The sequence below is a fragment of the Triturus cristatus genome, chromosome 11, assembly GCF_964204655.1.
Source record: "Triturus cristatus chromosome 11, aTriCri1.1, whole genome shotgun sequence".
Lineage (NCBI taxonomy): Eukaryota > Metazoa > Chordata > Amphibia > Caudata > Salamandridae > Triturus > Triturus cristatus.
The window spans coordinates 1,141,279,720-1,141,303,659 of record NC_140594.1 but is presented as its reverse complement, the minus strand read 5'-3'; the positions used below and the strand labels follow the sequence as shown (position 1 = coordinate 1,141,303,659).

General features: G+C 44.8%; 12 non-coding genes across 12 annotated transcripts; all 12 read left to right on the top strand.

Moving 5' to 3' along the window:
• The first annotated feature begins 1,805 nt into the window (after window positions 1-1,805).
• TRNAG-CCC (transfer RNA glycine (anticodon CCC)) lies at window positions 1,806-1,877 on the top strand. The gene has a single exon. It is a non-coding gene; the product is annotated as a tRNA-Gly (tRNA).
• A 1,527-nt stretch (window positions 1,878-3,404) lies between these two features.
• Window positions 3,405-3,476, top strand: TRNAG-CCC (transfer RNA glycine (anticodon CCC)). The gene has a single exon. It is a non-coding gene; the product is annotated as a tRNA-Gly (tRNA).
• Window positions 3,477-5,053: 1,577 nt separating this feature from the next.
• TRNAG-CCC (transfer RNA glycine (anticodon CCC)) lies at window positions 5,054-5,125 on the top strand. Its single transcript has one exon. It is a non-coding gene; the product is annotated as a tRNA-Gly (tRNA).
• A 1,516-nt stretch (window positions 5,126-6,641) lies between these two features.
• Window positions 6,642-6,713, top strand: TRNAG-CCC (transfer RNA glycine (anticodon CCC)). Its single transcript has one exon. It is a non-coding gene; the product is annotated as a tRNA-Gly (tRNA).
• Window positions 6,714-9,839: 3,126 nt separating this feature from the next.
• On the top strand, window positions 9,840-9,911 carry TRNAG-CCC (transfer RNA glycine (anticodon CCC)). The gene has a single exon. It is a non-coding gene; the product is annotated as a tRNA-Gly (tRNA).
• A 1,527-nt stretch (window positions 9,912-11,438) lies between these two features.
• On the top strand, window positions 11,439-11,510 carry TRNAG-CCC (transfer RNA glycine (anticodon CCC)). The gene has a single exon. It is a non-coding gene; the product is annotated as a tRNA-Gly (tRNA).
• A 1,527-nt stretch (window positions 11,511-13,037) lies between these two features.
• On the top strand, window positions 13,038-13,109 carry TRNAG-CCC (transfer RNA glycine (anticodon CCC)). Its single transcript has one exon. It is a non-coding gene; the product is annotated as a tRNA-Gly (tRNA).
• Window positions 13,110-14,636: 1,527 nt separating this feature from the next.
• Window positions 14,637-14,708, top strand: TRNAG-CCC (transfer RNA glycine (anticodon CCC)). The gene has a single exon. It is a non-coding gene; the product is annotated as a tRNA-Gly (tRNA).
• A 1,527-nt stretch (window positions 14,709-16,235) lies between these two features.
• On the top strand, window positions 16,236-16,307 carry TRNAG-CCC (transfer RNA glycine (anticodon CCC)). Its single transcript has one exon. It is a non-coding gene; the product is annotated as a tRNA-Gly (tRNA).
• Window positions 16,308-19,433: 3,126 nt separating this feature from the next.
• TRNAG-CCC (transfer RNA glycine (anticodon CCC)) lies at window positions 19,434-19,505 on the top strand. Its single transcript has one exon. It is a non-coding gene; the product is annotated as a tRNA-Gly (tRNA).
• A 1,527-nt stretch (window positions 19,506-21,032) lies between these two features.
• On the top strand, window positions 21,033-21,104 carry TRNAG-CCC (transfer RNA glycine (anticodon CCC)). Its single transcript has one exon. It is a non-coding gene; the product is annotated as a tRNA-Gly (tRNA).
• A 1,587-nt stretch (window positions 21,105-22,691) lies between these two features.
• Window positions 22,692-22,763, top strand: TRNAG-CCC (transfer RNA glycine (anticodon CCC)). The gene has a single exon. It is a non-coding gene; the product is annotated as a tRNA-Gly (tRNA).
• The last annotated feature ends 1,177 nt before the right edge of the window (window positions 22,764-23,940 follow it).

Genomic DNA, 23,940 nt, shown 5'->3' with positions numbered 1-23,940 from the left:
TCCACTATTTGTACTACTGCTTTCCATTTCTTCTCTTCTGCACAGATTTGGCCTTGGTTTCAATCCCCAGTTCCTTACCCTCTACAAGAAACTTTCTACTGCTTTTCATGTTGGTATCTAAACCAAATGCACCATTGAAACTGGTGCAAGATAGTCATTGAACTCGGGGTTGTAATCTTTAGAACCGAGAGCACCCACATCATAGGGCGTTGGTGGTATAGTGGTGAGCATAGCTGCTTCCCAAGAAGTTGACCCGGGTTCGATTCCCGGCCAATGCAGTGCAAATTTTTATATGTTCTCCAAGCAGGATTTGTTTTAATGCAACATGTCACAAAACAGAAATATCATGAACAGATTAATCAGACGTTAAATTAAAAAAAAAATGAAATACTTAGGCAGGCATCTCGATCGCCCCATCTGCTACATTAATTGTCCTATTAGATGCTATTTTCCAAAAAGCAGAGTCACCACTCACATGTGCTGGTAATAAATATGTTGGGGGCGGTAGACAATGAAAGGGCTGAACCTCGACCAGACATTCTAACTCTAGCATCTCTATATTAAAAAGCATTTCTAGGCAATATCTAGCATGTGAATAAAAGTAGGCAAGATCCACCGATGAATCTGGCAAAAGTCCCCAACGATTTTGTGCACACTTGTTCTCTCACCTGAATGCAGCGCCACCTTGTAGCCATCGGATGTAACTGCAGCTCACAAAATGTTATATCAGAGAGCAAGTTGAGAGGACTCCAAGAGGCAGATGTCCATGGAAAGAGCCTCTCACGACAGCAGGAAGGTTGGATATTTCAAGATGGCAACATTTCCTGTCCAATGTCCTCACGTCCCGAACGCTCCCAAACGCTCAAAAGCCTCACACCGGGCAAGCCCTCACCGGGTAGATATCTGGCTCCCAGTTAAAATCAAATCCTGAGCATGCTAGCGCTAGGATCAAAGAGAGAGGAGAGGGTTAGAGAGCTGCTATCTTGGTAAAGGCCTGAAACTGCTGGTTCCCAAGAGGGTCTGCACTTTCAGTTATGACTGACTGTGAGACGAGAAGATGAAGATTTTCTGCACCCAGCATACATTGCAGCATGCTTAGGCAAATGAGGAGCGAGACCCACCAATCCCTCGCCACTTCGCTGAAAGCTCCTCCTCTGCATAAAGAGAACACTTTTACAAGGGAGCAGAGTGGCGCAGCGGAAGCGTGCTGGGCCCATAACCCATAGGTCGATGGATCGAAACCATCCTCTGCTATAATATTTCTTGTTTTTTCTTCTGAGAACCAATCTGTCATTTCCACGCTACCAGCAAGGAAAAGCGCAGGCTTGTGCTAGCTATGTGAGAAAAGACTTCTCAACTATCTGTCTCTGCTGAAATACAAGAGAGTGATCGCCAAAGGATCAACCCCATACTTTGAAAGTAAAGATACCCAATTATAAGCATAAATGACTGGTGGGACCATCACACGTTTTTCTGGGCATGCTTTGAATGTCATTCTTGCCTTTTCGTTCTGCTCTTATCATTCTCCTGGGCATTTCATGGAAGGCACTCTCTTTCTCTTCGCTGCTTTGCTTCCAATGCTGCCTAAATATGTTCATTTCCACTATTTGTACTACTGCTTTCCATTTCTTCTCTTCTGCACAGATTTGGCCTTGGTTTCAATCCCCAGTTCCTTACCCTCTACAAGAAACTTTCTACTGCTTTTCATGTTGGTATCTAAACCAAATGCACCATTGAAACTGGTGCAAGATAGTCATTGAACTCGGGATTGTAATCTTTAGAACCGAGAGCAACCACATCATAGGGCGTTGGTGGTATAGTGGTGAGCATAGCTGCTTCCCAAGCAGTTGACCCGGGTTCGATTCCCGGCCAATGCAGTGCAAATTTTTATATGTTCTCCAAGCAGGATTTGTTTTAATGCAACATGTCACAAAACGGAAATATCATGAACAGATTAATCAGACGTTAAATTAAAAAAAAAATGAAATACTTAGGCAGGCATCTCGATCGCCCCATCTGCTACATTCATTGTCCTATTAGATGCTATTTTCCAAAAAGCAGAGTCACCACTCACATGTGCTGGTAATAAATATGTTGCGGGCGGTAGACAATGAAAGGGCTGAACCCCGACCAGACATTCTAACTCTAGCATCTCTATATTAAAAAGCATTTCTAGGCAATATCTAGCATGTGAATAAAAGTAGGCAAGATCCACCGATGAATCTGGCAAAAGTCCCCAACGATTTTGTGCACACTTGTTCTCTCACCTGAATGCAGCGCCACCTTGTAGCCATCGGATGTAACTGCAGCTCACAAAATGTTATATCAGAGAGCAAGTTGAGAGGACTCCAAGAGGCAGATGTCCATGGAAAGAGCCTCTCACGACAGCAGGAAGGTTGGATATTTCAAGATGGCAACATTTCCTGTCCAACGTCCTCACGTCCCGAACGCTCCCAAACGCTCAAAAGCCTCACACCGGGCAAGCCCTCACCTTGTAGATCTCTGGCTCCCAGTTAAAATCAAATCCTGAGCATGCTAGCGCTACGATCAAAGAGAGAGGAGAGGGTTAGAGAGCTGCTATCTTGGTAAAGGCCTGAAACTGCTAGTTCCCAAGAGGGTCTGCACTTTCAGTTATGACTGACTGTGAGACGAGAAGATGAAGATTTTCTGCACCCAGCATACATTGCAGCATGCTTAGGCAAATGAGGAGCGAGACCCACCAATCCCTCGCCACTTCGCTGAAAGCTCCTCCTCTGCATAAAGAGAAGACTTTTACAAGGAAGCAGAGTGGCGCAGCGGAAGCGTGCTGGGCCCATAACCCAGAGGTCGATGGATCGAAACCATCCTCTGCTATAATATTTCTTGTTTTTTCTTCTGAGGACCAATCTGTCATTTCCACGCTACCAGCAAGGAAAAGCGCAGGCTTGTGCTAGCTATGTGAGAAAAGACTTCTCAACTATCTGTCTCTGCTGAAATACAAGAGAGTGATCGCCAAAGGATCAACCCCATACTTTGAAAGTAAAGATACCCAATTATAAGCATAAATGACTGGTGGGACCGTCACACGTTTTTCTGGGCATGCTTTGAATGTCATTCTTGCCTTTTCGTTCTGCTCTTATCATTCTCCTGGGCATTTCATGGAAGGCACTCTCTTTCTCTTCGCTGCTTTGCTTCCAATGCTGCCTAAATATGTTCATTTCCACTATTTGTACTACTGCTTTCCATTTCTTCTCTTCTGCACAGATTTGGCCTTGGTTTCAATCCCCAGTTCCTTACCCTCTACAAGAAACTTTCTACTGCTTTTCATGTTGGTATCTAAACCAAATGCACCATTGAAACTGGTGCAAGATAGTCATTGAACTCGGGGTTGTAATCTTTAGAACCGAGAGCACCCACATCATAGGGCGTTGGTGGTATAGTGGTGAGCATAGCTGCTTCCCAAGCAGTTGACCCGGGTTCGATTCCCGGCCAATGCAGTGCAAATTTTTATATGTTCTCCAAGCAGGATTTGTTTTAATGCAACATGTCACAAAACGGAAATATCATGAACAGATTAATCAGACGTTAAATTAAAAAAAAAATGAAATACTTAGGCAGGCATCCCGATCGCCCCATCTGCTACATTCATTGTCCTATTAGATGCTATTTTCCAAAAAGCAGAGTTACCACTCACATGTGCTGGTAATAAATATGTTGCGGGCGGTAGACAATGAAAGGGCTGAACCCCGACCAGACATTCTAACTCTAGCATCTCTATATTAAAAAGCATTTCTAGGCAATATCTAGCACGTGAATAAAAGTAGGCAAGATCCACCGATGAATCTGGCAAAAGTCCCCAACGATTTTGTGCACACTTGTTCTCTCACCTGAATGCAGCGCCACCTTGTAGCCATCGGATGTAACTGCAGCTCACAAAATGTTATATCAGAGAGCAAGTTGAGAGGACTCCAAGAGGCAGATGTCCATGGAAAGAGCCTCTCACGACAGCAGGAAGGTTGGATATTTCAAGATGGCAACATTTCCTGTCCAATGTCCTCACGTCCCGAACGCTCCCAAACGCTCCCAAACGCTCCCAAACGCTCCCAAACGCTCCCAAACGCTCCCAAACGCTCAAAAGCCTCACACCGGGCAAGCCCTCACCGGGTAGATCTCTGGCTCCCAGTTAAAATCAAATCCTGAGCATGCTAGTGCTAGGATCAAAGAGAGAGGAGAGGGTTAGAGAGCTGCTATCTTGGTAAAGGCCTGAAACTGCTAGTTCCCAAGAGGGTCTGCACTTTCAGTTATGACTGACTGTGAGACGAGAAGATGAAGATTTTCTGCACCCAGCATACATTGCAGCATGCTTAGGCAAATGAGGAGCGAGACCCACCAATCCCTCGCCACTTCCCTGAAAGCTCCTCCTCTGCATAAAGAGAAAACTTTTACAAGGGAGCAGAGTGGCGCAGCGGAAGCGTGCTGGGCCCATAACCCAGAGGTCGATGGATCGAAACCATCCTCTGCTATAATATTTCTTGTTTTTTCTTCTGAGAACCAATCTGTCATTTCCACGCTACCAGCAAGGAAAAGCGCAGGCTTGTGCTAGCTATGTGAGAAAAGACTTCTCAACTATCTGTCTCTGCTGAAATACAAGAGAGTGATCGCCAAAGGATCAACCCCATACTTTGAAAGTAAAGATACCCAATTATAAGCATAAATGACTGGTGGGACCGTCACACGTTTTTCTGGGCATGCTTTGAATGTCATTCTTGCCTTTTCGTTCTGCTCTTATCATTCTCCTGGGCATTTCATGGAAGGCACTCTCTTTCTCTTCGCTGCTTTGCTTCCAATGCTGCCTAAATATGTTCATTTCCACTATTTGTACTACTGCTTTCCATTTCTTCTCTTCTGCACAGATTTGGCCTTGGTTTCAATCCCCAGTTCCTTACCCTCTACAAGAAACTTTCTACTGCTTTTCATGTTGGTATCTAAACCAAATGCACCATTGAAACTGGTGCAAGATAGTCATTGAACTCGGGGTTGTAATCTTTAGAACCGAGAGCAACCACATCATAGGGCATTGGTGGTATAGTGGTGAGCATGGCTGCTTCCCAAGCAGTTGACCCGGGTTCGATTCCCGGCCAATGCAGTGCAAATTTTTATATGTTCTCCAAGCAGGATTTGTTTTAATGCAACATGTCACAAAACGGAAATATCATGAACAGATTAATCAGACGTTAAATTAAAAAAAAAATGAAATACTTAGGCAGGCATCTCGATCGCCCCATCTGCTACATTCATTGTCCTATTAGATGCTATTTTCCAAAAAGCAGAGTCACCACTCACATGTGCTGGTAATAAATATGTTGCGGGCGGTAGACAATGAAAGGGCTGAACCCCTACTAGACATTCTAACTGTAGCATCTCTATATTAAAAAGCATTTCTAGGCAATATCTAGCATGTGAATAAAAGTAGGCAAGATCCACCGATGAAACTGGCAAAAGTCCCCAACGATTTTGTGCACACTTGTTCTCTCACCTGAATGCAGCGCCACCTTGTAGCCATCGGATGTAACTGCAGCTCACAAAATGTTATATCAGAGAGCAAGTTGAGAGGACTCCAAGAGGCAGATGTCCATGGAAAGAGCCTCTCATGACAGCAGGAAGGTTGGATATTTCAAGATGGCAACATTTCCTGTCCAACGTCCTCACGTCCCAAACGCTCCCAAACGCTCAAAAGCCTCACCCTCACCGGGTAGATCTCTGGCTCCCAGTTAAAATCAAATCCTGAGCATGCTAGCGCTAGGATCAAAGAGAGAGGAGAGGGTTAGAGAGCTGCTATCTTGGTAAAGGCCTGAAACTGCTAGTTCCCAAGAGGGTCTGCACTTTCAGTTATGACTGACTGTGAGACGAGAAGATGAAGATTTTCTGCACCCAGCATACATTGCAGCATGCTTAGGCAAATGAGGAGCGAGACCCACCAATCCCTCGCCACTTCGCTGAAAGCTCCTTCTCTGCATAAAGAGAACACTTTTATAAGGGAGCAGAGTGGCACAGCGGAAGCGTGCTGGGCCCATAACCCAGAGGTCGATGGATCGAAACCATCCTCTGCTATAATATTTCTTGTTTTTTCTTCTGAGAACCAATCTGTCATTTCCACGCTACCAGCAAGGAAAAGCGCAGGCTTGTGCTAGCTATGTGAGAAAAGACTTCTCAACTATCTGTCTCTGCTGAAATACAAGAGAGTGATCGCCAAAGGATCAACCCCATACTTTGAAAGTAAAGATACCCAATTATAAGCATAAATGACTGGTGGGACCGTCACACGTTTTTCTGGGCATGCTTTGAATGTCATTCTTGCCTTTTCGTTCTGCTCTTATCATTCTCCTGGGCATTTCATGGAAGGCACTCTCTTTCTCTTCGCTGCTTTGCTTCCAATGCTGCCTAAATATGTTCATTTCCACTATTTGTACTACTGCTTTCCATTTCTTCTCTTCTGCACAGATTTGGCCTTGGTTTCAATCCCCAGTTCCTTACCCTCTACAAGAAACTTTCTACTGCTTTTCATGTTGGTATCTAAACCAAATGCACCATTGAAACTGGTGCAAGATAGTCATTGAACTCGGGGTTGTAATCTTTAGAACCGAGAGCAACCACATCATAGGGCGTTGGTGGTATAGTGGTGAGCATAGCTGCTTCCCAAGCAGTTGACCCGGGTTCGATTCCCGGCCAATGCAGTGCAAATTTTTATATGTTCTCCAAGCAGGATTTGTTTTAATGCAACATGTCACAAAACGGAAATATCATGAACAGATTAATCAGACGTTAAATTAAAAAAATAATGAAATACTTAGGCAGGCATCTCGATCGCCCCATCTGCTACATTCATTGTCCTATTAGATGCTATTTTCCAAAAAGCAGAGTCACCACTCACATGTGCTGGTAATAAATATGTTGCGGGCGGTAGACAATGAAAGGGCTGAACCCCGACCAGACATTCTAACTCTAGCATCTCTATATTAAAAAGCATTTCTAGGCAATATCTAGCATGTGAATAAAAGTAGGCAAGATCCACCGATGAATCTGGCAAAAGTCCCCAACGATTTTGTGCACACTTGTTCTCTCACCTGAATGCAGCGCCACCTTGTAGCCATCGGATGTAACTGCAGCTCACAAAATGTTATATCAGAGAGCAAGTTGAGAGGACTCCAAGAGGCAGATGTCCATGGAAAGAGCCTCTCACGACAGCAGGAAGGTTGGATATTTCAAGATGGCAACATTTCCTGTCCAATGTCCTCACGTCCCGAACGCTCCCAAACGCTCAAAAGCCTCACACCAGGCAAGCCCTCACCGGGTAGATCTCTGGCTCCCAGTTAAAATCAAATCCTGAGCATGCTAGCGCTAGGATCAAAGAGAGAGGAGAGGGTTAGAGAGCTGCTATCTTGGTAAAGGCCTGAAACTGCTAGTTCCCAAGAGGGTCTGCACTTTCAGTTATGACTGACTGTGAGACGAGAAGATGAAGATTTTCTGCACCCAGCATACATTGCAGCATGCTTAGGCAAATGAGGAGCGAGACCCACCAATCCCTCGCCACTTCGCTGAAAGCTCCTCCTCTGCATAAAGAGAACACTTTTACAAGGGAGCAGAGTGGCGCAGCGGAAGCGTGCTGGGCCCATAACCCAGAGGTCGATGGATCGAAACCATCCTCTGCTATAATATTTCTTGTTTTTTCTTCTGAGGACCAATCTGTCATTTCCACGCTACCAGCAAGGAAAAGCGCAGGCTTGTGCTAGCTATGTGAGAAAAGACTTCTCAACTATCTGTCTCTGCTGAAATACAAGAGAGTGATCGCCAAAGGATCAACCCCATACTTTGAAAGTAAAGATACCCAATTATAAGCGTAAATGACTGGTGGGACCGTCACACGTTTTTCTGGTTATGCTTTGAATGTCATTTTTGCCTTTTCGTTCTGCTCTTATCATTCTCCTGGGCATTTCATGGAAGGCACTCTCTTTCTCTTCGCTGCTTTGCTTCCAATGCTGCCTAAATATGTTCATTTCCACTATTTGTACTACTGCTTTCCATTTCTTCTCTTCTGCACAGATTTGGCCTTGGTTTCAATCCCCAGTTCCTTACCCTCTACAAGAAACTTTCTACTGCTTTTCATGTTGGTATCTAAACCAAATGCACCATTGAAACTGGTGCAAGATAGTCATTGAACTCGGGGTTGTAATCTTTAGAACCGAGAGCACCCACATCATAGGGCGTTGGTGGTATAGTGGTGAGCATAGCTGCTTCCCAAGAAGTTGACCCGGGTTCGATTCCCGGCCAATGCAGTGCAAATTTTTATATGTTCTCCAAGCAGGATTTGTTTTAATGCAACATGTCACAAAACAGAAATATCATGAACAGATTAATCAGACGTTAAATTAAAAAAAAAATGAAATACTTAGGCAGGCATCTCGATCGCCCCATCTGCTACATTAATTGTCCTATTAGATGCTATTTTCCAAAAAGCAGAGTCACCACTCACATGTGCTGGTAATAAATATGTTGGGGGCGGTAGACAATGAAAGGGCTGAACCTCGACCAGACATTCTAACTCTAGCATCTCTATATTAAAAAGCATTTCTAGGCAATATCTAGCATGTGAATAAAAGTAGGCAAGATCCACCGATGAATCTGGCAAAAGTCCCCAACGATTTTGTGCACACTTGTTCTCTCACCTGAATGCAGCGCCACCTTGTAGCCATCGGATGTAACTGCAGCTCACAAAATGTTATATCAGAGAGCAAGTTGAGAGGACTCCAAGAGGCAGATGTCCATGGAAAGAGCCTCTCACGACAGCAGGAAGGTTGGATATTTCAAGATGGCAACATTTCCTGTCCAATGTCCTCACGTCCCGAACGCTCCCAAACGCTCAAAAGCCTCACACCGGGCAAGCCCTCACCGGGTAGATATCTGGCTCCCAGTTAAAATCAAATCCTGAGCATGCTAGCGCTAGGATCAAAGAGAGAGGAGAGGGTTAGAGAGCTGCTATCTTGGTAAAGGCCTGAAACTGCTGGTTCCCAAGAGGGTCTGCACTTTCAGTTATGACTGACTGTGAGACGAGAAGATGAAGATTTTCTGCACCCAGCATACATTGCAGCATGCTTAGGCAAATGAGGAGCGAGACCCACCAATCCCTCGCCACTTCGCTGAAAGCTCCTCCTCTGCATAAAGAGAACACTTTTACAAGGGAGCAGAGTGGCGCAGCGGAAGCGTGCTGGGCCCATAACCCATAGGTCGATGGATCGAAACCATCCTCTGCTATAATATTTCTTGTTTTTTCTTCTGAGAACCAATCTGTCATTTCCACGCTACCAGCAAGGAAAAGCGCAGGCTTGTGCTAGCTATGTGAGAAAAGACTTCTCAACTATCTGTCTCTGCTGAAATACAAGAGAGTGATCGCCAAAGGATCAACCCCATACTTTGAAAGTAAAGATACCCAATTATAAGCATAAATGACTGGTGGGACCATCACACGTTTTTCTGGGCATGCTTTGAATGTCATTCTTGCCTTTTCGTTCTGCTCTTATCATTCTCCTGGGCATTTCATGGAAGGCACTCTCTTTCTCTTCGCTGCTTTGCTTCCAATGCTGCCTAAATATGTTCATTTCCACTATTTGTACTACTGCTTTCCATTTCTTCTCTTCTGCACAGATTTGGCCTTGGTTTCAATCCCCAGTTCCTTACCCTCTACAAGAAACTTTCTACTGCTTTTCATGTTGGTATCTAAACCAAATGCACCATTGAAACTGGTGCAAGATAGTCATTGAACTCGGGATTGTAATCTTTAGAACCGAGAGCAACCACATCATAGGGCGTTGGTGGTATAGTGGTGAGCATAGCTGCTTCCCAAGCAGTTGACCCGGGTTCGATTCCCGGCCAATGCAGTGCAAATTTTTATATGTTCTCCAAGCAGGATTTGTTTTAATGCAACATGTCACAAAACGGAAATATCATGAACAGATTAATCAGACGTTAAATTAAAAAAAAAATGAAATACTTAGGCAGGCATCTCGATCGCCCCATCTGCTACATTCATTGTCCTATTAGATGCTATTTTCCAAAAAGCAGAGTCACCACTCACATGTGCTGGTAATAAATATGTTGCGGGCGGTAGACAATGAAAGGGCTGAACCCCGACCAGACATTCTAACTCTAGCATCTCTATATTAAAAAGCATTTCTAGGCAATATCTAGCATGTGAATAAAAGTAGGCAAGATCCACCGATGAATCTGGCAAAAGTCCCCAACGATTTTGTGCACACTTGTTCTCTCACCTGAATGCAGCGCCACCTTGTAGCCATCGGATGTAACTGCAGCTCACAAAATGTTATATCAGAGAGCAAGTTGAGAGGACTCCAAGAGGCAGATGTCCATGGAAAGAGCCTCTCACGACAGCAGGAAGGTTGGATATTTCAAGATGGCAACATTTCCTGTCCAACGTCCTCACGTCCCGAACGCTCCCAAACGCTCAAAAGCCTCACACCGGGCAAGCCCTCACCGGGTAGATCTCTGGCTCCCAGTTAAAATCAAATCCTGAGCATGCTAGCGCTACGATCAAAGAGAGAGGAGAGGGTTAGAGAGCTGCTATCTTGGTAAAGGCCTGAAACTGCTAGTTCCCAAGAGGGTCTGCACTTTCAGTTATGACTGACTGTGAGACGAGAAGATGAAGATTTTCTGCACCCAGCATACATTGCAGCATGCTTAGGCAAATGAGGAGCGAGACCCACCAATCCCTCGCCACTTCGCTGAAAGCTCCTCCTCTGCATAAAGAGAAGACTTTTACAAGGAAGCAGAGTGGCGCAGCGGAAGCGTGCTGGGCCCATAACCCAGAGGTCGATGGATCGAAACCATCCTCTGCTATAATATTTCTTGTTTTTTCTTCTGAGGACCAATCTGTCATTTCCACGCTACCAGCAAGGAAAAGCGCAGGCTTGTGCTAGCTATGTGAGAAAAGACTTCTCAACTATCTGTCTCTGCTGAAATACAAGAGAGTGATCGCCAAAGGATCAACCCCATACTTTGAAAGTAAAGATACCCAATTATAAGCATAAATGACTGGTGGGACCGTCACACGTTTTTCTGGGCATGCTTTGAATGTCATTCTTGCCTTTTCGTTCTGCTCTTATCATTCTCCTGGGCATTTCATGGAAGGCACTCTCTTTCTCTTCGCTGCTTTGCTTCCAATGCTGCCTAAATATGTTCATTTCCACTATTTGTACTACTGCTTTCCATTTCTTCTCTTCTGCACAGATTTGGCCTTGGTTTCAATCCCCAGTTCCTTACCCTCTACAAGAAACTTTCTACTGCTTTTCATGTTGGTATCTAAACCAAATGCACCATTGAAACTGGTGCAAGATAGTCATTGAACTCGGGGTTGTAATCTTTAGAACCGAGAGCACCCACATCATAGGGCGTTGGTGGTATAGTGGTGAGCATAGCTGCTTCCCAAGCAGTTGACCCGGGTTCGATTCCCGGCCAATGCAGTGCAAATTTTTATATGTTCTCCAAGCAGGATTTGTTTTAATGCAACATGTCACAAAACGGAAATATCATGAACAGATTAATCAGACGTTAAATTAAAAAAAAAATGAAATACTTAGGCAGGCATCCCGATCGCCCCATCTGCTACATTCATTGTCCTATTAGATGCTATTTTCCAAAAAGCAGAGTTACCACTCACATGTGCTGGTAATAAATATGTTGCGGGCGGTAGACAATGAAAGGGCTGAACCCCGACCAGACATTCTAACTCTAGCATCTCTATATTAAAAAGCATTTCTAGGCAATATCTAGCACGTGAATAAAAGTAGGCAAGATCCACCGATGAATCTGGCAAAAGTCCCCAACGATTTTGTGCACACTTGTTCTCTCACCTGAATGCAGCGCCACCTTGTAGCCATCGGATGTAACTGCAGCTCACAAAATGTTATATCAGAGAGCAAGTTGAGAGGACTCCAAGAGGCAGATGTCCATGGAAAGAGCCTCTCACGACAGCAGGAAGGTTGGATATTTCAAGATGGCAACATTTCCTGTCCAATGTCCTCACGTCCCGAACGCTCCCAAACGCTCAAAAGCCTCACACCGGGCAAGCCCTCACTGGGTAGATCTCTGGCTCCCAGTTAAAATCAAATCCTGAGCATGCTAGTGCTAGGATCAAAGAGAGAGGAGAGGGTTAGAGAGCTGCTATCTTGGTAAAGGCCTGAAACTGCTAGTTCCCAAGAGGGTCTGCACTTTCAGTTATGACTGACTGTGAGACGAGAAGATGAAGATTTTCTGCACCCAGCATACATTGCAGCATGCTTAGGCAAATGAGGAGCGAGACCCACCAATCCCTCGCCACTTCCCTGAAAGCTCCTCCTCTGCATAAAGAGAAAACTTTTACAAGGGAGCAGAGTGGCGCAGCGGAAGCGTGCTGGGCCCATAACCCAGAGGTCGATGGATCGAAACCATCCTCTGCTATAATATTTCTTGTTTTTTCTTCTGAGAACCAATCTGTCATTTCCACGCTACCAGCAAGGAAAAGCGCAGGCTTGTGCTAGCTATGTGAGAAAAGACTTCTCAACTATCTGTCTCTGCTGAAATACAAGAGAGTGATCGCCAAAGGATCAACCCCATACTTTGAAAGTAAAGATACCCAATTATAAGCATAAATGACTGGTGGGACCGTCACACGTTTTTCTGGGCATGCTTTGAATGTCATTCTTGCCTTTTCGTTCTGCTCTTATCATTCTCCTGGGCATTTCATGGAAGGCACTCTCTTTCTCTTCGCTGCTTTGCTTCCAATGCTGCCTAAATATGTTCATTTCCACTATTTGTACTACTGCTTTCCATTTCTTCTCTTCTGCACAGATTTGGCCTTGGTTTCAATCCCCAGTTCCTTACCCTCTACAAGAAACTTTCTACTGCTTTTCATGTTGGTATCTAAACCAAATGCACCATTGAAACTGGTGCAAGATAGTCATTGAACTCGGGGTTGTAATCTTTAGAACCGAGAGCACCCACATCATAGGGCGTTGGTGGTATAGTGGTGAGCATAGCTGCTTCCCAAGCAGTTGACCCGGGTTCGATTCCCGGCCAATGCAGTGCAAATTTTTATATGTTCTCCAAGCAGGATTTGTTTTAATGCAACATGTCACAAAACGGAAATATCATGAACAGATTAATCAGACGTTAAATTAAAAAAAAAATGAAATACTTAGGCAGGCATCCCGATCGCCCCATCTGCTACATTCATTGTCCTATTAGATGCTATTTTCCAAAAAGCAGAGTTACCACTCACATGTGCTGGTAATAAATATGTTGCGGGCGGTAGACAATGAAAGGGCTGAACCCCGACCAGACATTCTAACTCTAGCATCTCTATATTAAAAAGCATTTCTAGGCAATATCTAGCACGTGAATAAAAGTAGGCAAGATCCACCGATGAATCTGGCAAAAGTCCCCAACGATTTTGTGCACACTTGTTCTCTCACCTGAATGCAGCGCCACCTTGTAGCCATCGGATGTAACTGCAGCTCACAAAATGTTATATCAGAGAGCAAGTTGAGAGGACTCCAAGAGGCAGATGTCCATGGAAAGAGCCTCTCACGACAGCAGGAAGGTTGGATATTTCAAGATGGCAACATTTCCTGTCCAATGTCCTCACGTCCCGAACGCTCCCAAACGCTCAAAAGCCTCACACCGGGCAAGCCCTCACCGGGTAGATCTCTGGCTCCCAGTTAAAATCAAATCCTGAGCATGCTAGTGCTAGGATCAAAGAGAGAGGAGAGGGTTAGAGAGCTGCTATCTTGGTAAAGGCCTGAAACTGCTAGTTCCCAAGAGGGTCTGCACTTTCAGTTATGACTGACTGTGAGACGAGAAGATGAAGATTTTCTGCACCCAGCATACATTGCAGCATGCTTAGGCAAATGAGGAGCGAGACCCACCAATCCCTCGCCACTTCCCTGAAAGCTCCTCCTCTGCATAAAGAGAAAACTTTTACAAGGGAGCAGAGTGGCGCAGCGGAAGCGTGCTGGGCCCATAACCCAGAGGTCGATGGATCGAAACCATCCTCTGCTATAATATTTCTTGTTTTTTCTTCTGAGAACCAATCTGTCATTTCCACGCTACCAGCAAGGAAAAGCGCAGGCTTGTGCTAGCTATGTGAGAAAAGACTTCTCAACTATCTGTCTCTGCTGAAATACAAGAGAGTGATCGCCAAAGGATCAACCCCATACTTTGAAAGTAAAGATACCCAATTATAAGCATAAATGACTGGTGGGACCGTCACACGTTTTTCTGGGCATGCTTTGAATGTCATTCTTGCCTTTTCGTTCTGCTCTTATCATTCTCCTGGGCATTTCATGGAAGGCACTCTCTTTCTCTTCGCTGCTTTGCTTCCAATGCTGCCTAAATATGTTCATTTCCACTATTTGTACTACTGCTTTCCATTTCTTCTCTTCTGCACAGATTTGGCCTTGGTTTCAATCCCCAGTTCCTTACCCTCTACAAGAAACTTTCTACTGCTTTTCATGTTGGTATCTAAACCAAATGCACCATTGAAACTGGTGCAAGATAGTCATTGAACTCGGGGTTGTAATCTTTAGAACCGAGAGCAAACACATCATAGGGCGTTGGTGGTATAGTGGTGAGCATAGCTGCTTCCCAAGCAGTTGACCCGGGTTCGATTCCCGGCCAATGCAGTGCAAATTTTTATATGTTCTCCAAGCAGGATTTGTTTTAATGCAACATGTCACAAAACGGAAATATCATGAACAGATTAATCAGACGTTAAATTAAAAAAATAATGAAATACTTAGGCAGGCATCTCGATCGCCCCATCTGCTACATTCATTGTCCTATTAGATGCTATTTTCCAAAAAGCAGAGTCACCACTCACATGTGCTGGTAATAAATATGTTGCGGGCGGTAGACAATGAAAGGGCTGAACCCCGACCAGACATTCTAACTCTAGCATCTCTATATTAAAAAGCATTTCTAGGCAATATCTAGCATGTGAATAAAAGTAGGCAAGATCCACCGATGAATCTGGCAAAAGTCCCCAACGATTTTGTGCACACTTGTTCTCTCACCTGAATGCAGCGCCACCTTGTAGCCATCGGATGTAACTGCAGCTCACAAAATGTTATATCAGAGAGCAAGTTGAGAGGACTCCAAGAGGCAGATGTCCATGGAAAGAGCCTCTCACGACAGCAGGAAGGTTGGATATTTCAAGATGGCAACATTTCCTGTCCAATGTCCTCACGTCCCGAACGCTCCCAAACGCTCAAAAGCCTCACACCGGGCAAGCCCTCACCGGGTAGATCTCTGGCTCCCAGTTAAAATCAAATCCTGAGCATGCTAGTGCTAGGATCAAAGAGAGAGGAGAGGGTTAGAGAGCTGCTATCTTGGTAAAGGCCTGAAACTGCTAGTTCCCAAGAGGGTCTGCACTTTCAGTTATGACTGACTGTGAGACGAGAAGATGAAGATTTTCTGCACCCAGCATACATTGCAGCATGCTTAGGCAAATGAGGAGCGAGACCCACCAATCCCTCGCCACTTCCCTGAAAGCTCCTCCTCTGCATAAAGAGAAAACTTTTACAAGGGAGCAGAGTGGCGCAGCGGAAGCGTGCTGGGCCCATAACCCAGAGGTCGATGGATCGAAACCATCCTCTGCTATAATATTTCTTGTTTTTTCTTCTGAGAACCAATCTGTCATTTCCACGCTACCAGCAAGGAAAAGCGCAGGCTTGTGCTAGCTATGTGAGAAAAGACTTCTCAACTATCTGTCTCTGCTGAAATACAAGAGAGTGATCGCCAAAGGATCAACCCCATACTTTGAAAGTAAAGATACCCAATTATAAGCATAAATGACTGGTGGGACCGTCACACGTTTTTCTGGGCATGCTTTGAATGTCATTCTTGCCTTTTCGTTCTGCTCTTATCATTCTCCTGGGCATTTCATGGAAGGCACTCTCTTTCTCTTCGCTGCTTTGCTTCCAATGCTGCCTAAATATGTTCATTTCCACTATTTGTACTACTGCTTTCCATTTCTTCTCTTCTGCACAGATTTGGCCTTGGTTTCAATCCCCAGTTCCTTACCCTCTACAAGAAACTTTCTACTGCTTTTCATGTTGGTATCTAAACCAAATGCACCATTGAAACTGGTGCAAGATAGTCATTGAACTCGGGGTTGTAATCTTTAGAACCGAGAGCAACCACATCATAGGGCGTTGGTGGTATAGTGGTGAGCATAGCTGCTTCCCAAGCAGTTGACCCGGGTTCGATTCCCGGCCAATGCAGTGCAAATTTTTATATGTTCTCCAAGCAGGATTTGTTTTAATGCAACATGTCACAAAACGGAAATATCATGAACAGATTAATCAGACGTTAAATTAAAAAAATAATGAAATACTTAGGCAGGCATCTCGATCGCCCCATCTGCTACATTCATTGTCCTATTAGATGCTATTTTCCAAAAAGCAGAGTCACCACTCACATGTGCTGGTAATAAATATGTTGCGGGCGGTAGACAATGAAAGGGCTGAACCCCGACCAGACATTCTAACTCTAGCATCTCTATATTAAAAAGCATTTCTAGGCAATATCTAGCATGTGAATAAAAGTAGGCAAGATCCACCGATGAATCTGGCAAAAGTCCCCAACGATTTTGTGCACACTTGTTCTCTCACCTGAATGCAGCGCCACCTTGTAGCCATCGGATGTAACTGCAGCTCACAAAATGTTATATCAGAGAGCAAGTTGAGAGGACTCTAAGAGGCAGATGTCCATGGAAAGAGCCTCTCACGACAGCAGGAAGGTTGGATATTTCAAGATGGCAACATTTCCTGTCCAATGTCCTCACGTCCCGAACGCTCCCAAACGCTCAAAAGCCTCACACCAGGCAAGCCCTCACCGGGTAGATCTCTGGCTCCCAGTTAAAATCAAATCCTGAGCATGCTAGCGCTAGGATCAAAGAGAGAGGAGAGGGTTAGAGAGCTGCTATCTTGGTAAAGGCCTGAAACTGCTAGTTCCCAAGAGGGTCTGCACTTTCAGTTATGACTGACTGTGAGACGAGAAGATGAAGATTTTCTGCACCCAGCATACATTGCAGCATGCTTAGGCAAATGAGGAGCGAGACCCACCAATCCCTCGCCACTTCGCTGAAAGCTCCTCCTCTGCATAAAGAGAACACTTTTACAAGGGAGCAGAGTGGCGCAGCGGAAGCGTGCTGGGCCCATAACCCAGAGGTCGATGGATCGAAACCATCCTCTGCTATAATATTTCTTGTTTTTTCTTCTGAGGACCAATCTGTCATTTCCACGCTACCAGCAAGGAAAAGCGCAGGCTTGTGCTAGCTATGTGAGAAAAGACTTCTCAACTATCTGTCTCTGCTGAAATACAAGAGAGTGATCGCCAAAGGATCAACCCCATACTTTGAAAGTAAAGATACCCAATTATAAGCGTAAATGACTGGTGGGACCGTCACACGTTTTTCTGGTTATGCTTTGAATGTCATTTTTGCCTTTTCGTTCTGCTCTTATCATTCTCCTGGGCATTTCATGGAAGGCACTCTCTTTCTCTTCGCTGCTTTGCTTCCAATGCTGCCTAAATATGTTCATTTCCACTATTTGTACTACTGCTTTCCATTTCTTCTCTTCTGCACAGATTTGGCCTTGGTTTCAATCCCCAGTTCCTTACCCTCTACAAGAAACTTTCTACTGCTTTTCATGTTGGTATCTAAACCAAATGCACCATTGAAACTGGTGCAAGATAGTCATTGAACTCGGGGTTGTAATCTTTAGAACCGAGAGCACCCACATCATAGGGCGTTGGTGGTATAGTGGTGAGCATAGCTGCTTCCCAAGAAGTTGACCCGGGTTCGATTCCCGGCCAAAGCAGTGCAAATTTTTATATGTTCTCCAAGCAGGATTTGTTTTAATGCAACATGTCACAAAACAGAAATATCATGAACAGATTAATCAGACGTTAAATTAAAAAAAAAATGAAATACTTAGGCAGGCATCTCGATCGCCCCATCTGCTACATTAATTGTCCTATTAGATGCTATTTTCCAAAAAGCAGAGTCACCACTCACATGTGCTGGTAATAAATATGTTGGGGGCGGTAGACAATGAAAGGGCTGAACCTCGACCAGACATTCTAACTCTAGCATCTCTATATTAAAAAGCATTTCTAGGCAATATCTAGCATGTGAATAAAAGTAGGCAAGATCCACCGATGAATCTGGCAAAAGTCCCCAACGATTTTGTGCACACTTGTTCTCTCACCTGAATGCAGCGCCACCTTGTAGCCATCGGATGTAACTGCAGCTCACAAAATGTTATATCAGAGAGCAAGTTGAGAGGACTCCAAGAGGCAGATGTCCATGGAAAGAGCCTCTCACGACAGCAGGAAGGTTGGATATTTCAAGATGGCAACATTTCCTGTCCAATGTCCTCACGTCCCGAACGCTCCCAAACGCTCAAAAGCCTCACACCGGGCAAGCCCTCACCGGGTAGATATCTGGCTCCCAGTTAAAATCAAATCCTGAGCATGCTAGCGCTAGGATCAAAGAGAGAGGAGAGGGTTAGAGAGCTGCTATCTTGGTAAAGGCCTGAAACTGCTGGTTCCCAAGAGGGTCTGCACTTTCAGTTATGACTGACTGTGAGACGAGAAGATGAAGATTTTCTGCACCCAGCATACATTGCAGCATGCTTAGGCAAATGAGGAGCGAGACCCACCAATCCCTCGCCACTTCGCTGAAAGCTCCTCCTCTGCATAAAGAGAACACTTTTACAAGGGAGCAGAGTGGCGCAGCGGAAGCGTGCTGGGCCCATAACCCATAGGTCGATGGATCGAAACCATCCTCTGCTATAATATTTCTTGTTTTTTCTTCTGAGAACCAATCTGTCATTTCCACGCTACCAGCAAGGAAAAGCGCAGGCTTGTGCTAGCTATGTGAGAAAAGACTTCTCAACTATCTGTCTCTGCTGAAATACAAGAGAGTGATCGCCAAAGGATCAACCCCATACTTTGAAAGTAAAGATACCCAATTATAAGCATAAATGACTGGTGGGACCATCACACGTTTTTCTGGGCATGCTTTGAATGTCATTCTTGCCTTTTCGTTCTGCTCTTATCATTCTCCTGGGCATTTCATGGAAGGCACTCTCTTTCTCTTCGCTGCTTTGCTTCCAATGCTGCCTAAATATGTTCATTTCCACTATTTGTACTACTGCTTTCCATTTCTTCTCTTCTGCACAGATTTGGCCTTGGTTTCAATCCCCAGTTCCTTACCCTCTACAAGAAACTTTCTACTGCTTTTCATGTTGGTATCTAAACCAAATGCACCATTGAAACTGGTGCAAGATAGTCATTGAACTCGGGATTGTAATCTTTAGAACCGAGAGCAACCACATCATAGGGCGTTGGTGGTATAGTGGTGAGCATAGCTGCTTCCCAAGCAGTTGACCCGGGTTCGATTCCCGGCCAATGCAGTGCAAATTTTTATATGTTCTCCAAGCAGGATTTGTTTTAATGCAACATGTCACAAAACGGAAATATCATGAACAGATTAATCAGACGTTAAATTAAAAAAAAAATGAAATACTTAGGCAGGCATCTCGATCGCCCCATCTGCTACATTCATTGTCCTATTAGATGCTATTTTCCAAAAAGCAGAGTCACCACTCACATGTGCTGGTAATAAATATGTTGCGGGCGGTAGACAATGAAAGGGCTGAACCCCGACCAGACATTCTAACTCTAGCATCTCTATATTAAAAAGCATTTCTAGGCAATATCTAGCATGTGAATAAAAGTAGGCAAGATCCACCGATGAATCTGGCAAAAGTCCCCAACGATTTTGTGCACACTTGTTCTCTCACCTGAATGCAGCGCCACCTTGTAGCCATCGGATGTAACTGCAGCTCACAAAATGTTATATCAGAGAGCAAGTTGAGAGGACTCCAAGAGGCAGATGTCCATGGAAAGAGCCTCTCACGACAGCAGGAAGGTTGGATATTTCAAGATGGCAACATTTCCTGTCCAACGTCCTCACGTCCCGAACGCTCCCAAACGCTCAAAAGCCTCACACCGGGCAAGCCCTCACCGGGTAGATCTCTGGCTCCCAGTTAAAATCAAATCCTGAGCATGCTAGCGCTACGATCAAAGAGAGAGGAGAGGGTTAGAGAGCTGCTATCTTGGTAAAGGCCTGAAACTGCTAGTTCCCAAGAGGGTCTGCACTTTCAGTTATGACTGACTGTGAGACGAGAAGATGAAGATTTTCTGCACCCAGCATACATTGCAGCATGCTTAGGCAAATGAGGAGCGAGACCCACCAATCCCTCGCCACTTCGCTGAAAGCTCCTCCTCTGCATAAAGAGAAGACTTTTACAAGGAAGCAGAGTGGCGCAGCGGAAGCGTGCTGGGCCCATAACCCAGAGGTCGATGGATCGAAACCATCCTCTGCTATAATATTTCTTGTTTTTTCTTCTGAGGACCAATCTGTCATTTCCACGCTACCAGCAAGGAAAAGCGCAGGCTTGTGCTAGCTATGTGAGAAAAGACTTCTCAACTATCTGTCTCTGCTGAAATACAAGAGAGTGATCGCCAAAGGATCAACCCCATACTTTGAAAGTAAAGATACCCAATTATAAGCATAAATGACTGGTGGGACCGTCACACGTTTTTCTGGGCATGCTTTGAATGTCATTCTTGCCTTTTCGTTCTGCTCTTATCATTCTCCTGGGCATTTCATGGAAGGCACTCTCTTTCTCTTCGCTGCTTTGCTTCCAATGCTGCCTAAATATGTTCATTTCCACTATTTGTACTACTGCTTTCCATTTCTTCTCTTCTGCACAGATTTGGCCTTGGTTTCAATCCCCAGTTCCTTACCCTCTACAAGAAACTTTCTACTGCTTTTCATGTTGGTATCTAAACCAAATGCACCATTGAAACTGGTGCAAGATAGTCATTGAACTCGGGGTTGTAATCTTTAGAACCGAGAGCACCCACATCATAGGGCGTTGGTGGTATAGTGGTGAGCATAGCTGCTTCCCAAGCAGTTGACCCGGGTTCGATTCCCGGCCAATGCAGTGCAAATTTTTATATGTTCTCCAAGCAGGATTTGTTTTAATGCAACATGTCACAAAACGGAAATATCATGAACAGATTAATCAGACGTTAAATTAAAAAAAAAATGAAATACTTAGGCAGGCATCCCGATCGCCCCATCTGCTACATTCATTGTCCTATTAGATGCTATTTTCCAAAAAGCAGAGTTACCACTCACATGTGCTGGTAATAAATATGTTGCGGGCGGTAGACAATGAAAGGGCTGAACCCCGACCAGACATTCTAACTCTAGCATCTCTATATTAAAAAGCATTTCTAGGCAATATCTAGCACGTGAATAAAAGTAGGCAAGATCCACCAATGAATCTGGCAAAAGTCCCCAACGATTTTGTGCACACTTGTTCTCTCACCTGAATGCAGCGCCACCTTGTAGCCATCGGATGTAACTGCAGCTCACAAAATGTTATATCAGAGAGCAAGTTGAGAGGACTCCAAGAGGCAGATGTCCATGGAAAGAGCCTCTCACGACAGCAGGAAGGTTGGATATTTCAAGATGGCAACATTTCCTGTCCAATGTCCTCACGTCCCGAACGCTCCCAAACGCTCCCAAACGCTCCCAAACGCTCCCAAACGCTCCCAAACGCTCCCAAACGCTCCCAAACGCTCAAAAGCCTCACACCGGGCAAGCCCTCACCGGGTAGATCTCTGGCTCCCAGTTAAAATCAAATCCTGAGCATGCTAGCGCTAGGATCAAAGAGAGAGGAGAGGGTTAGAGAGCTGCTATCTTGGTAAAGGCCTGAAACTGCTAGTTCCCAAGAGGGTCTGCACTTTCAGTTATGACTGACTGTGAGACGAGAAGATGAAGATTTTCTGCACCCAGCATACATTGCAGCATGCTTAGGCAAATGAGGAGCGAGACCCACCAATCCCTCGCCACTTCGCTGAAAGCTCCTTCTCTGCATAAAGAGAACACTTTTATAAGGGAGCAGAGTGGCACAGCGGAAGCGTGCTGGGCCCATAACCCAGAGGTCGATGGATCGAAACCATCCTCTGCTATAATATTTCTTGTTTTTTCTTCTGAGAACCAATCTGTCATTTCCACGCTACCAGCAAGGAAAAGCGCAGGCTTGTGCTAGCTATGTGAGAAAAGACTTCTCAACTATCTGTCTCTGCTGAAATACAAGAGAGTGATCGCCAAAGGATCAACCCCATACTTTGAAAGTAAAGATACCCAATTATAAGCATAAATGACTGGTGGGACCGTCACACGTTTTTCTGGGCATGCTTTGAATGTCATTCTTGCCTTTTCGTTCTGCTCTTATCATTCTCCTGGGCATTTCATGGAAGGCACTCTCTTTCTCTTCGCTGCTTTGCTTCCAATGCTGCCTAAATATGTTCATTTCCACTATTTGTACTACTGCTTTCCATTTCTTCTCTTCTGCACAGATTTGGCCTTGGTTTCAATCCCCAGTTCCTTACCCTCTACAAGAAACTTTCTACTGCTTTTCATGTTGGTATCTAAACCAAATGCACCATTGAAACTGGTGCAAGATAGTCATTGAACTCGGGGTTGTAATCTTTAGAACCGAGAGCAACCACATCATAGGGCGTTGGTGGTATAGTGGTGAGCATAGCTGCTTCCCAAGCAGTTGACCCGGGTTCGATTCCCGGCCAATGCAGTGCAAATTTTTATATGTTCTCCAAGCAGGATTTGTTTTAATGCAACATGTCACAAAACGGAAATATCATGAACAGATTAATCAGACGTTAAATTAAAAAAATAATGAAATACTTAGGCAGGCATCTCGATCGCCCCATCTGCTACATTCATTGTCCTATTAGATGCTATTTTCCAAAAAGCAGAGTCACCACTCACATGTGCTGGTAATAAATATGTTGCGGGCGGTAGACAATGAAAGGGCTGAACCCCGACCAGACATTCTAACTCTAGCATCTCTATATTAAAAAGCATTTCTAGGCAATATCTAGCATGTGAATAAAAGTAGGCAAGATCCACCGATGAATCTGGCAAAAGTCCCCAACGATTTTGTGCACACTTGTTCTCTCACCTGAATGCAGCGCCACCTTGTAGCCATCGGATGTAACTGCAGCTCACAAAATGTTATATCAGAGAGCAAGTTGAGAGGACTCCAAGAGGCAGATGTCCATGGAAAGAGCCTCTCACGACAGCAGGAAGGTTGGATATTTCAAGATGGCAACATTTCCTGTCCAATGTCCTCACGTCCCGAACGCTCCCAAACGCTCAAAAGCCTCACACCAGGCAAGCCCTCACCGGGTAGATCTCTGGCTCCCAGTTAAAATCAAATCCTGAGCATGCTAGCGCTAGGATCAAAGAGAGAGGAGAGGGTTAGAGAGCTGCTATCTTGGTAAAGGCCTGAAACTGCTAGTTCCCAAGAGGGTCTGCACTTTCAGTTATGACTGACTGTGAGACGAGAAGATGAAGATTTTCTGCACCCAGCATACATTGCAGCATGCTTAGGCAAATGAGGAGCGAGACCCACCAATCCCTCGCCACTTCGCTGAAAGCTCCTCCTCTGCATAAAGAGAACATTTTTACAAGGGAGCAGAGTGGCGCAGCGGAAGCGTGCTGGGCCCATAACCCAGAGGTCGATGGATCGAAACCATCCTCTGCTATAATATTTCTTGTTTTTTCTTCTGAGGACCAATCTGTCATTTCCACGCTACCAGCAAGGAAAAGCGCAGGCTTGTGCTAGCTATGTGAGAAAAGACTTCTCAACTATCTGTCTCTGCTGAAATACAAGAGAGTGATCGCCAAAGGATCAACCCCATACTTTGAAAGTAAAGATACCCAATTATAAGCGTAAATGACTGGTG